We start from the raw sequence: 12555 nt of genomic DNA on the forward strand, positions 1-12555 counted from the left end.
CCCGGGCCACTCGGGGCCGCCCGGGGCCGCCCTCAGCCACCCCGCATTTGCCGCCCCGCACTTGCCGCCCCGCCCGGAGGGCAGCCCTCTGCTCTGCTCTGCTCCGCCCCGCCCGCGTAGCCCCGCGGAGGGAAAGCGTCCGCGGCTCCGCCCCAAGCATCCTCGCGGGTAAGGTGCGGGGGGCCGGGACGGCTGAGAGCTGCAGCGCGGAGCCACCCTTTCCGGCGTCCCCCTGAACCGACCGCCGCCTTTCGCGGGGAAGGTTGCGGGAGGAGGCTGGGGAGGGAAGGAAGTCACACGAGCCGCGCAAACACACCAGGTGCGAGACAAAGCAGGCACAGGCGCTGCGGCACTAGGATGCATCCAAGTGGCCGCCTCCCCCCCCGCCCCAAACACATTAAACATGTTGAATAATTAATCCTTGGGAGAGGAGACAATTTTTGCTTGATGGTAGGAGGATGCTCTAAGAGATGAGCTCTACCTGGCAGCTAACCAAAGTAACCAGGAACGCGAGCATCCCGCTTAGCAGCAAAAAGCCACTTTTAAACCGCAAGCGGGAAGGAAAAAAAAAACAAACCCACACACAACAAAAAACCCAAACAGACAAAAAAAAAAAAAAAACACCAAAAACCAACCAAACAAAAAAACCCCCAAAACACCCAAACAGACAAACAAACAAAACCACAACAAACAAAACCCAACAAACCCAAACAAACAAAAGCTGAAAGAAGCCACCCCACAAACACAACACCAACACGCACGCCCCCTGAACCTAGCCAAGCCCAACCAAAACCACGCTTTAACAACAGGTCAGGGGCGCTGAAAACAGCGGTCCCAAAAAGCCGCCGCTGACAAGCACCGCCTGGAGCTTTCGGGTGCGCCGCTGCTGTCCCAGTCTCGTCATCGTCCCCGGCTGCGGTAGCCGCGCCGAATCCCGCTAGGGAGCCCCGGGACGGGGCGAGCACAGCCCCGCAGCGCCGCGGACACCGCGCCCGCGCAGGCTTCGCTGTCCCCGCCCGCAGAGGCCACACGGAGCTCTCGGCTGACAGAAAACCCTACCCCTTTCCTTCACCTGCTGAAAGGAAACATAGTCAACCTGCCGGCGAAATACTTCCTTCACACCTCAACCCTCCCCACGGCTAAGGTTGCCCCCACACAGACGCACTGCTCCAAAGATCTGGACGTCAGGATTCAGACATCAGCGGAAGCTGTATCTCTGGTCTTTCCCAGCTTTCACACTTGGAAATATGCAGGCAAGAGCAGGGAAATGCTCAGAGCAGAGCACTGTGCCATGCATTTTCACCGAGCAAGAAGAGGTGAAGAGTACTTGGATAAAAATCAGATAGGGAATTCTTCCTCTAGCCTGGAAAGAACTCTGCTTAAAATCATCAACATTGCAAGATGCAAAATACAAGACACAGCCCTACAGAACTGATTAAAGAACTACCTTGTTTTATCTTCCTGTTAGATCTCCATCAGGCATTCCCAAAGCCTACCATCAGGCTTGGGAAAACAATAAGCCAAGCACAAGCACCTGAAGAGGTAATAATGAATCTGAGATGACGACTAGCAATTGCCATAACGTAATTACGTGTGAAGCTGCCTGACAGAGTATAAAGGAAACTTTTGGTTACTTAGTCGTGTGGACTGGTGTTTGTGGGTCTTTCACAAATGCCTGAAACAGGGAACCAAAAAGCATATTTGGGATGCCTCTATAAACCAAGACAAGGCAACATATAAACCATTAATGTTAAATCAATGCTTTGTGAAGAAATGTCTTACGTTAAGCTGAGCTTTATCTTAAATCATATTTAAAAGCTCACACAGTATACAAATCAATATTGATGCCATCTAAAATACAGCACTATCATCTGCACTGATAAATGCCAGTTTCCATCCAGGACAAAGTGACTTCTTGGAAGAATTTCAAGGACTTCCAATCTCTTCTGGCATCTCAGCAACTGAAGTCAAAGCTGTACTCTTCTGCCAGCTTCAGGCTCTGCTCCAGCACATTAAAACTGGTTTTAGATGCCATCGTGTTTGTCATACTAGGAGCAGAAGTAAGGTCACAGGAATAATTTTTCATTTGATTTCCAGGCTTTTAAGTTAAACAGATTTATATCTTCTCAGGGGAGCACAGCTTACACACAGCACACATAGGAGAAAGTCACCAGCTTGGGTGAGAAAGGGACTGAAAAATCACATCTTTGGTGTTCCAGCTACCGTGATCATCATTCTAATGTTTATATACTCACCATTCTTCCTGGAGCTGTTCTCCTTTATGTTCTCTAACACACCGAAACCTTCAACACGGAGAAGTGAGTACTCACCTGAAGTACTGCTTTCAATTCTGGAACCTTTGGCACAAGAAGGACATTAACCTGTTGGAGTGGGTCCAGAGGAGCTGAAGAAATTGACCCAGGGGCTCACTGAAGCCTTTCAGTACTTGAAGGGAACCTATAAAAAATATGAAGAGAGTCTGTTTAGCTGAGCCTGTTGTTACAGGACAAGGGGTCATGGTTTTAAAGTAAGAGGGGAGATTTAGTCTAGATATAAGGAGGACATTTTTCACCATGAGGACGGTGAAACACTGGAAAAGGTTGCCCATGAAGGCAGAAGAAATCCCATCCCAACATTAAAGGTCAGGCTGGACAGAACTCTGAACAACCTGATCTAGTTCAAGATATTTCTGCTTATTGTGGGAAGGTTGGGCTAGATGACCTTTAAAGGCCCCTTCCAACCTAAAGCATGCTATAATTCTATACTGAAGAAACATAGCCTACACCACAGAAGACAAAAATAACCACAGCATCTCATGAAACCTTGCAAAAATCTATCCAAAAGGGAGGTATTTTGAATCTCAAATTTTCAGTCAATTCAAACTTAAGGAGAAAAGCCCAAAACCCTTCCTGCCCACCCTTTTTCCATATCCCTGAAGAGGCCCAACACAGACTGTGAAGCATCTGCCCTTGAGTCACTGGAGGAATACAAGCCTGTAACCACCTCTTCCTTCCAACAGCTAACTTCTGCTCCAAAATCAAAAATTTTTCATGTCATTTACTTTGTTTCTTTGTCTGGAGGCCTTCTGAAAACTGAATAAAAATGAGTGTTAGTAAATGTGGAGTAAAAAGCTAAGTGTCTTTAGCTCTCCAGACAAGCTCAAGCTTTATAGTGGCATGTTTTACCACTCTCCTAGTAAAAAGACTTCAGAAATAAGTTGACACTCTCCTGCAGGCTGGTGCAATTGTGAAACTGTGGCTCATACTCTTTTTTTCCCTGATTTGAGTCATTCATTTGGCACAGCAGACTGAGCTATTACATTATTTGCCTTCTTTTTCTCTTACAAAGGCACCCTGAGATATCTTAATATGATAATGCTTCCTGAAACTGATGCTAATTGATAACTGTTTCTTGGTTTCATCAGAAGTCTTAGGTCATACTCCTTTAGTCCTCAAGTATCCTACATTCATGCTGTTCCACCTCACTGTTCACAAAAATATTTTCATAGATGAAACTCTGCCTGAAACATTGTGTTTGAAATCCATCTTTTGATCAGTGCAGTCCTTAAACACTTTATCCCTTGTGCTATGAGGTCAGTGGTTGTACAGCCTGCGAGTGTCTGACGTGCTGTTGTTGATCATGATAGAAGAAAAGAAACTGAAAATTATAAAGATTGCATTTCAACAGTTAACACTACTTTGTGATCAAACCATCAAATCTTTCATGCAGTTTCAACTAGGATGACAAATACTCTTCCTGAGGTAGATCTAATAGAAAAAGGTCAGATCACAGAAGGCTGAAGGGAGACCTCATGGCTATGTGCAACTATCTGAAAGGAGACTGCAGCGAGGTGGGGGCTGGCTTCTCCTACCATTTAAGAAGTGATAGGGTGAGAGGAAATAGTCTTAAATTGCACCAGACACAGTTTAGATTAGATACTCTGAAAAATTTCTTCACTGAAAGGGTCATCAGGCAGTGGAGCATGCTGCCCAGGGAGGTGGTGGAGTCACAATCCTTGGAGGTGTTTAAGAGGTGCTTGGATAAGGTGCTTGGAGAGACAGTTTAACAGTTGTGTACAAGGAGATGTTAAGTTATGATTGGATTAAATGATTTTAAGGTCTTTTTCAATCAGGTGATTCTAGGATTCTAACAAAATAGATTTTTTTAACATATATAAAACCACAACAATGCCTAGAACTATACTATAACATAATCCAAATAGTTCTAACCCACAAGCACTGTGGCATTGAGGCTCAACACCTATTCCATTACTCAAGAGGCATTAATTTCCCTGAGGTATTAAAGACATTACTATGACAAATCTCTCCACATCAGTATGAGCAGTGAAATTCTTCTGAACTTTGAAGACTGGATGTTTCTAGGATTTTAAAACAAACATTTGCAATCCATCTTGGAAACATTATGAACATGCAGAAGCACATTCACGCATCTCCCATCATAATTTGAATGGTAGGGGGTAGACACTTCTCCAGAAGTTACAGTACAACTAGTGAGAGAAATACATTGAAACTGGCAGCTGATAGATTAGAAATCACTTACAAAACATAAAACATCCTTTGCTGACTCTTCTCCAGGTCTAGTTCCAGTAGATAATGTGCTACTATGATCATAACAATGAAAAGATTATTTTCATCTTTATTTCTTAGAACTTAGTGTCAGCTAAAATAGCTCACCTGAAAGCTCAATTCCCTACTTATCCATAAGGAACTTACAGCCTGTGTTATGGCTAAAGCAAACTTCCTGCTTGCTGCCTGGCTAAAGTACCTCTACAGCGACCTGACAAAATTGAACATGTTAGAGAATGATTCTGTTCAATGTACAGTCAGATCTACCCATCATGTTTTGCAACTAACTGTATTACTGAAATATGTAGATGACCAACTGTAATAAAAACAGTATCAGCCAATTAAAAGTGGGATTCTTTCTAAATGCCCAGAAAATAATAGTACTCTTGGCTGAGCATAACTTGAAAATGCAACTACAGCATATCCTAGAGGTTTCAAACCTGAAGAGCAAATGAAAGATCACACAGAGAAAATAACTCAAAATGTACAAATGCTTATGGTTCAATATCAAGTACAATTAATTTGGACTGACAAAACTGTATCTTCCTTGAGAAGTAAAAAAATCCAAGTCACTTTAAGTTCACCAACTAAACTCTGAAGTATTTCCAGCTTTACCTTTGCTGCATTGCTACTGGGAAGAGGTTTTACCATCCTTGCAGACATCTTTGTGTGGGAGCTAAGAAAGACTTTCCAGCCATGCTGCTTTTCCTGAAACCCACAGTAGGGTTTGGCACATATCATACTGTCACTAGCAACATCACTCACCATTATGGGCAGGCATCTATCAGTCAGCATTCTCCAGTTCTAATGGCATACCGTGATGGGAACCAGTTGGTTGGAAAAGCAGGGTAGCTGCTGACTCACCACTTTACAGAGTTACCATACAGATCAAACAAAATTCACAACAGAACTTCTGTGGAGCCCAGGGTCAAGAGTGCTAGGCCCAAACTCTCAAATCACTGTCTCTCACAAAAGAAGCCGCTGCTACCCCCTTTGCATCTCCTGCGTAATGCAACAGCTTTATGATGAAAGCAAGAAAGATCCTTGGTTGTTGAAAATGGATAGCGTTAGGATGGAACTACAATAATTCAGATTAATGGGGGAATTTCCCTGATGTCCTAAAGAGAAACAGTGACCTGGTAATTTTCAACCTTCTAGATCGTCAGGTCAAATTTTGCCAGGGAAAAGCTGACAAAATCATGACTGCTATTCAGTTATGAACACAAGCACGAAGGCACGCTCAAGTTAATGAAGAGAACATTCAATGGAATAACAATTAATTTTCTCACTATAGGAATTAGTATTAAAATATCATCTTCAGGACTTACAAGGGACTTCACCTCTAAGTTAACCTGTATTGGGTTAAATGATCTTCATAATCTGATTTACTTTCAGCACCATACATTACTAGATCGTAATCATTAGAAGCCGCAAAATATGATCCTAGACTAGTTTAAGAGATGTGTATTCATACTAAAATGTATCCTTAAATATATGGTATCATGGTCATAAAAGCAAGCACTCAGATAGCCAGGTCGCACATCTTCATGTGCGCCATGGTTTATAGGGGTACGTTTGCCCCTGCGTTCTATCGATCTAACAGGATGTGTTTTCTATTACACATGCACACATGCCTCTACATTTAAAGAGCATTACATTAAAAATGAAGTCAAGAGCTTGCCTGTGAGGAAATGTTAGAAAGGAGACTGCCCCATACATTTTTTATTTGCTCATTAATACGCCTTCTAAGTCTCATTCAAGAACAGCTAGAAGTCAGTGTCAGAACTAGTGCGCCAGAACTTGTGAATTACTGGGATCCCACTCGAGCATTTGACCTCAGCACAACATACATAACAGAGGACTCTGCTTTGTTCTTCCTCTACCACTCCTCTAAATACAAGAATATACAACCACATATCTCCTAAATAATAACTTACACAAAGAGGATTGAGCTGAGATCGGATGGTTAAAACTTGTTCCAACTTAGATTTCTTAATACTGTAACATTGTCCTTTAATCTAAGCTTTTCCAGTAAGACATTTCCTAAAATCTTTTCAAATCAGGATTTTTGGGGTTGCATCATAATGGAGCCACATAGCGTTGTGTAAGTTACCCTAAGAGCTTAAATAACCAAACCCAACCATTTCAAAGGAAAATGGCAGTCTGTTGGTAGACATATCATAAATATACAAGATGTTAATGATATTAATATAACTTCATTTTCCTTAGGGAGAAAACAAACACAACAACCACTGTAACATGAACACCAACCCCCCCCCAATGATTCATATCTTAGCTTTGGAATTTGGTCATAATTTCAGTTTAAACAAGTCATCATGACCCATAAAAGGAGAAATGGATTCTAAGGCACTACCATCTCAGAAGGGATCCACCTCAAGGCAAGAGGTCTGTGACCTTTTAAGGTCCTTCATGGCTCTAAGGCTCCGTGTAGCAGAAAACACACTGCAAATGGACCACTCTGGGATTTTAGCAGAAAGTCTTCAGAAAGTGCTGCGTGAGCAAGTTCCTTCAGTTAGAATCTTAATGCAAAATCAGATGTGGGTTGTTTCTCAAGCCCGTGGGAAAACCCCAGTCCTCTCTCCCCTTAGGTCCCTGTTCAAAGTGCTAGGTCATACCAAGTTTTCCAAGTACACACTAGAAGAGCATTTCCTACCATTCTTTTTAGAAAAGACACAACTCTACACAAGTGCAAAACACCGTATACATTGTAACCTGGGGGGAGGAGGCAGGATCTCTGCCACAGTTGTCCATCACCTAGCACAACAAGGCTCTGACTGTAGTATAAGCAGCAACAGCACAAGACAACTAACCTCTGCCTCTAATACTCATATTATGAAAATATTATAAACCCAGAGGGGGTTCTCTTTGTTTTGCAGATCAGATTACTGAGGACAGGTTCATATTTATTATTCCCATATGCAGACAGAAGAAAATATTTCCATTCTAGTGATATTATGCTTACCTTTACACACATGCATAGAAATAATATAAGCTCTTAGAAGCTCATTCTACTATTCCTTTGTGTCTTGACTTCCATGAACTTAAAGAGGAGGAATTAGAGCTCAGGGGAGAAAGACGAGAGAAACTTTAAATGCCTAAAGCAGATAACCAAAAGTAGGTTACCACCATATTTTTAATTTATGCATATTACAAGATGAGATGACAGTCATGTATGTGTCTCCTGTTATCAATGGCTAGGCAGCTTCTTTTTTAAGTTAGTGAAGTCAGTTCAGCCACTTAAAGCTATTTCTCTTTTGCTGGGCTGTGGTGCATCCTGTATTTTAGCTCAGAGAAATTTGTTTCACTTGAAGTTTTTGAAAGAGACTATACGAAGGCAACAGTTTCTTGTTTCTAACTTGCAACTACATCATAACTCAGAGCAATTCAAGACAGTTGTTTTAGTTTTGTTGGCAAGTACAGCAACACGTACCTCAACCTAAGAGCTCAGTGAAAAAGGCAAGGACACACAGGTAATAGTTGGTGAGGGACAAGAGTTGCAGAGCAGGTATGCCACTCATTAATTGGAAGAGAGAGTTTAGAAACACTGGCTCTTGTCCCTTAGGCTCGGTGACAAACAAATTACACATGTACAACCTGAAATAATCTTCTTTTCCACTACACTTGCTACACTGGAATATTACTCAGCTAGCACCTGTGAAAAACTGGTTTGACTGATCCAGGTAAACAGAAATCAGGTAAATCAGTGTTCTATCAACTTGCAATCAACTTTTTATAGTGCCAGCATTTCTAAATCAAACCGGACCTTTTCAGCCCTCCTGTGACATAGGTCATGTAAACTAGGCACAGCTGGTCTCCACCAACAAATCAACTGTTAAAAGAGTACCAAAATATATACAACTAAAGCACAGACAGCACAAAGGATTGTGATTGAAAGAGAAACCATGCAGTGAACCTACGAAGTCAATTTAGAGAGTCTTGACATGTTTCATCAACATGTGCTGAGGAAGTGCTCCCATGAAGAACCTGGGTTTGTCTTCATTTCTTTAGTGTTGGCTGTTCAGCAAATGCTTTGCATAAGGCATCTCTGAGTGAAAAGGGTGTCTGCTATTATAATATGGTTGCATTCCCTTAAACTACTGATGATGGAGACTGTAAGAAAAAACATCCTAATGAAGAGAATTGTAGGGACGTTGACATCCATGATGTTTTGACTTGTGCAGTCAAGGAATGCAGTTCCCTGCCACACTGGCAGGCTGGTTCTCCTGAAGGTGCCTCAAGTTGCAGTGAGGCTGTGGAAGCAATATGAACTGATAAGTAGTCCTTGTATAATAGAGTTCAACTCCCTGTAAAATAGTAACTACTTCAATAGTGTTTTGGAGGGAATTTTAATTGCACTCTGATGAACGCATCCCAGCTCTAGTGGGAAAATATTGTGGAGGTAGTTGTCTTTCCAAGGAGTGTCACATGCCTGCATTATGAAGATGCTTAATGTCAAGTCAAACTGAACAAAAAAGCCCAAATATATTGATGGCACACAAAAAAATTACCTGTCTGAAACAATTCATACTTATCTTTCCATACCACTGGCTAGAAAACAGAGACAAGCACTGGCTAAGTGCACCTGAGACTAGCCAGATAGTTTCTTTTAAGCAGCTAGACAGGAAATTGCATTTGGTTATTTTGCATGCCTAATAAGATTCCACAGATATGAGGACATAAAATTTATCAGCTTGCATTGAAGCACAACATTAGAAATTAGTTATCAGCCACAGATATCCACCATTTAAGAGGTTAATAGGAAAGAGTGTCCAAATAACAAGACATTCACAAGAAATGGTTGTAGCTTAATACTCCTCCTCTTTGTTAACTACACTAAAGGAATGCTGTCACCTTCTGCCATTTTGTTCAGTGGAAAACTGAAAAGAGAATGCCTACTTTGCCAGAACTGATTTCCAAGCCAGCAGAGACTTGAAGCTTAAATACATAGGAAATAAGAGAAGGCTCAAGCCCAAGCAACTGGAACCACACTGTCGGAGCACAAAATTCCTAATATTCAGTGTTTGTGAGTTTCTGTTAAATAGTTTCTTCTAAGCTGCTACATAAAAACCTGAAATCACATCCTAGAAAACATGTTAAAGGATCTACTGCCTTCAACATCTTCCATCTTGTATTTCAGTATTTTAACATAGAATCAAGCAGGTTGGAAGAGACCTCCAAGATCATCCAGTCCAACCTAGCACCCAGCCCTAGCCAGTCAACAAGACCATGGCACTGAGTGCCTCATCCAGGCTTTTCTTGAACACCTCCAGGGACGGTGCCTCCACCACCTCCCTGGGCAGCCCATTGTCCCACGGACCCTGAGTTTGTTGGTGTCAGCTTAGGAATCTTTCTCTAGAATATGAAAGAAAATATTTGCTGAATGTTTTCAAAGTTATTTTGTTCTATGTGTCCATCATTAACCCAATCTAGTCTTTCTAAGTACAACCCAAAGCACTGTTGTACCTGGGCCAGCAAAACATTTATAATTTTGAACTTTTGGCAATTACCCATGAGATAGAACACCTGAGAACAGTTTTCCCTCCAGAAAATGTTTGCAATAAGGCTGAAAAGAAGTTTCCATTGATTATTGCCAGAAGAAACCTGTGGTGACTTCATAAAGATGATTCAGAGCATAGCTCAGACAGAATGACTTCATGTCATTACAGAATCCTACATGAATAGGAATTCAAAATATCCCCACTATGTGATCACACAAGTTTGTCCTTTGAACTATTCTTTTCAGTACCTGCAGCTTCCTCCATGAACTTTACTCTTTCTGCTTGTCTACATCTTAGTGTACTTTTCTATACGATTAATCTCTCTGCTATGTGAGCCTTCTGCTAAAACTGTTCAAGTGCTTCCCTGAAGACTGCGTACTGCAGATCCAAGTCCATTAAGACTAATGTGAGGCACAATGAAAGGACCTGAACATAGTAACAGAGTGGTGAATAACACCAGGCAGGATAATCTTAGCCTTCATCAATGTCCTGTGTTTACAGCCACCTTCCTAGTATCCATGTTTAATGTCAAGATTGACTTAAGCCTTCTTACTTGTATACTAGGTTCACTTTTCTCATGAATCATAGAATCAAGCAGGTTGGAAGAGACCTCCAAGATCATCCAGTCCAACCTAGCACCCAGCCCTAGCCAGTTGACTAGACCATGGCACTAGGTACCTCATCCAGTCTTTCCTTGAACACCTCCAGGGATGGTGACTCCACCACCTCCCTGGGCAGCCCATTCCAATGGGGTCTCACATACAAGTCATCTCCTAGGGGGCTGCAAACCATCTGCAAGTCACAGAGCAATAACAAAGTGGCCCAGAGTCTGCTGATAGAGTGCATAAGAGTGGCCTTGTTGCTCCAAGGTGCTCAACCAGCCTAGGAAAGCGGTTTCGCTGCCACCCCAGCCCAGTACAAAATGAGCTGACATATGGCTCACATCTGCCTGCAATCTACAGAGTCAGAATCTAAAATCAGTCCCAATTGTTAGATCCTGCAACATCTAGGACAGGAGTGATGATTGAATTCAAAGGCAAAGGAAGCAGAATCGAGAAGTTTCACCTCTTCAAATACATATCCCCTATTGCTGTGCAGAAGCAAATTTCACAACTAGGGAGGGCTTCATTGGCTGCATTGAGCTTCAGTGAATAAACCCAACAAGTTTGTTGCCGGCCAGTTGAGACTGAAAGCCTGGCTGAGGTAGCTGAACTGCATCTCCACTATGTCAGATGTGCTCTGAAATACAGGGTCTGGTAGTGGCAGTTTTCCCTTTTGTACATCATCTGCTTTGCTGCTCTTGAATGAGGGTGATCTAAAGATTAGCAAATACTCAGCTGAAAATATTACATACACAAAGTAATTAGGGTGATGCTGTTTATTTGCTGAAAGCAGATCATTCATTAGCTACCCAAAATAGCTGAGTGACTCAAGAAACTACTGCTAACAACAGACATCTCAACAATTGAGCGGTAAGGAGCAGAGCTACACTGCTTTCTTATTTATGTAGTTGCTGTGGCAAAAAACTTTGCTTCTACTTCTATATATGTGCCAGAAAGAGAGTGCACTACCATTACTAGAAATATTTTGCTTTTGTTGTTACCACGTGAAAGAGTTTTTGATACATCTTTCTGTAATGCAAATCCAATACTGTTCATGGAAACAACTCTCATGCCTGGTAGTTTCAGTGGTGCATGAACACTAACCACCTGCTCAGCATGCTCAGAATTATACTGCCTCCCTTCACAAAGATTCAGTGAAAATCACATTTACTATTAGAGAGCACAAAGGTAAACTCTGATACAAAGTCAGTTGCCCAGAGTCAGTAGCATAACTGGGAAAAGGGCCCAGAATCAGTACCTACAGATCAGTTCAGTGGGCCACAGCAATTAACAGGCAGGAGGAGGCAAAGGAAAGTTTCACTTCAATGCTGAACTTGGTGGGGAGCCCCAGGTATGCTTAGATATGTACCTTCCTCATTCTCTGTGACTTACTGTCTTCACAAAGTATCCACTGCTTAACATGGTTGAAAATCAGTTAGGAGGCTGCTTCATCTTGAGTCAGCTTGATGTTTTCTCTTTAAGACTCCATTCCTTGGAAATCACAAAGAAGTATTTAATTTTGATCCTGCAGGACTCTGTCAGATTGTTATGCCTCTGGATGAACAGACAATAAGACAATCATCAGTTGGAAGACTTTAGCCACACTATGTGTTCATATTCTGGGCACTATTGTAATAGAATGCACATCTCCAGACAAAAGCAAGTAAGCATGAACAGTTCCTCAATCAAGAGAAACATCCAACATGGTCAGTGACAGACTGAAATATAAAATTAAAAGGCATTCTATGCTAGAACTGTATAAGCCACTGAGATGAAGAGAAATAAAACTGAATTCTGGTCCTTATGCCAGGAGAAATTGCTTTGCCTATCAAGGCTCAGACCAGATAC

At 42.0% G+C, this 12555-nt stretch overlaps 1 protein-coding gene across 3 annotated transcripts in view; it reads right to left on the reverse strand.

Moving 5' to 3' along the window:
• Window positions 1–12555, reverse strand: part of RET (ret proto-oncogene) — a 120151-nt gene that overhangs the window by 95373 nt on the left and 12223 nt on the right. For all 3 annotated transcript variants that reach the window (XR_010302614.1, XM_064145422.1, XM_064145420.1), the window contains exon 3: window positions 2331–2457. The gene's annotated coding sequence lies outside the window, so the exon portion shown is untranslated. The remainder of the gene's footprint in view (window positions 1–2330; window positions 2458–12555) is intronic.

This window comes from Pogoniulus pusillus, chromosome 6, assembly GCF_015220805.1.
Source record: "Pogoniulus pusillus isolate bPogPus1 chromosome 6, bPogPus1.pri, whole genome shotgun sequence".
In the NCBI taxonomy this organism is placed as follows: Eukaryota; Metazoa; Chordata; class Aves; order Piciformes; family Lybiidae; genus Pogoniulus; species Pogoniulus pusillus.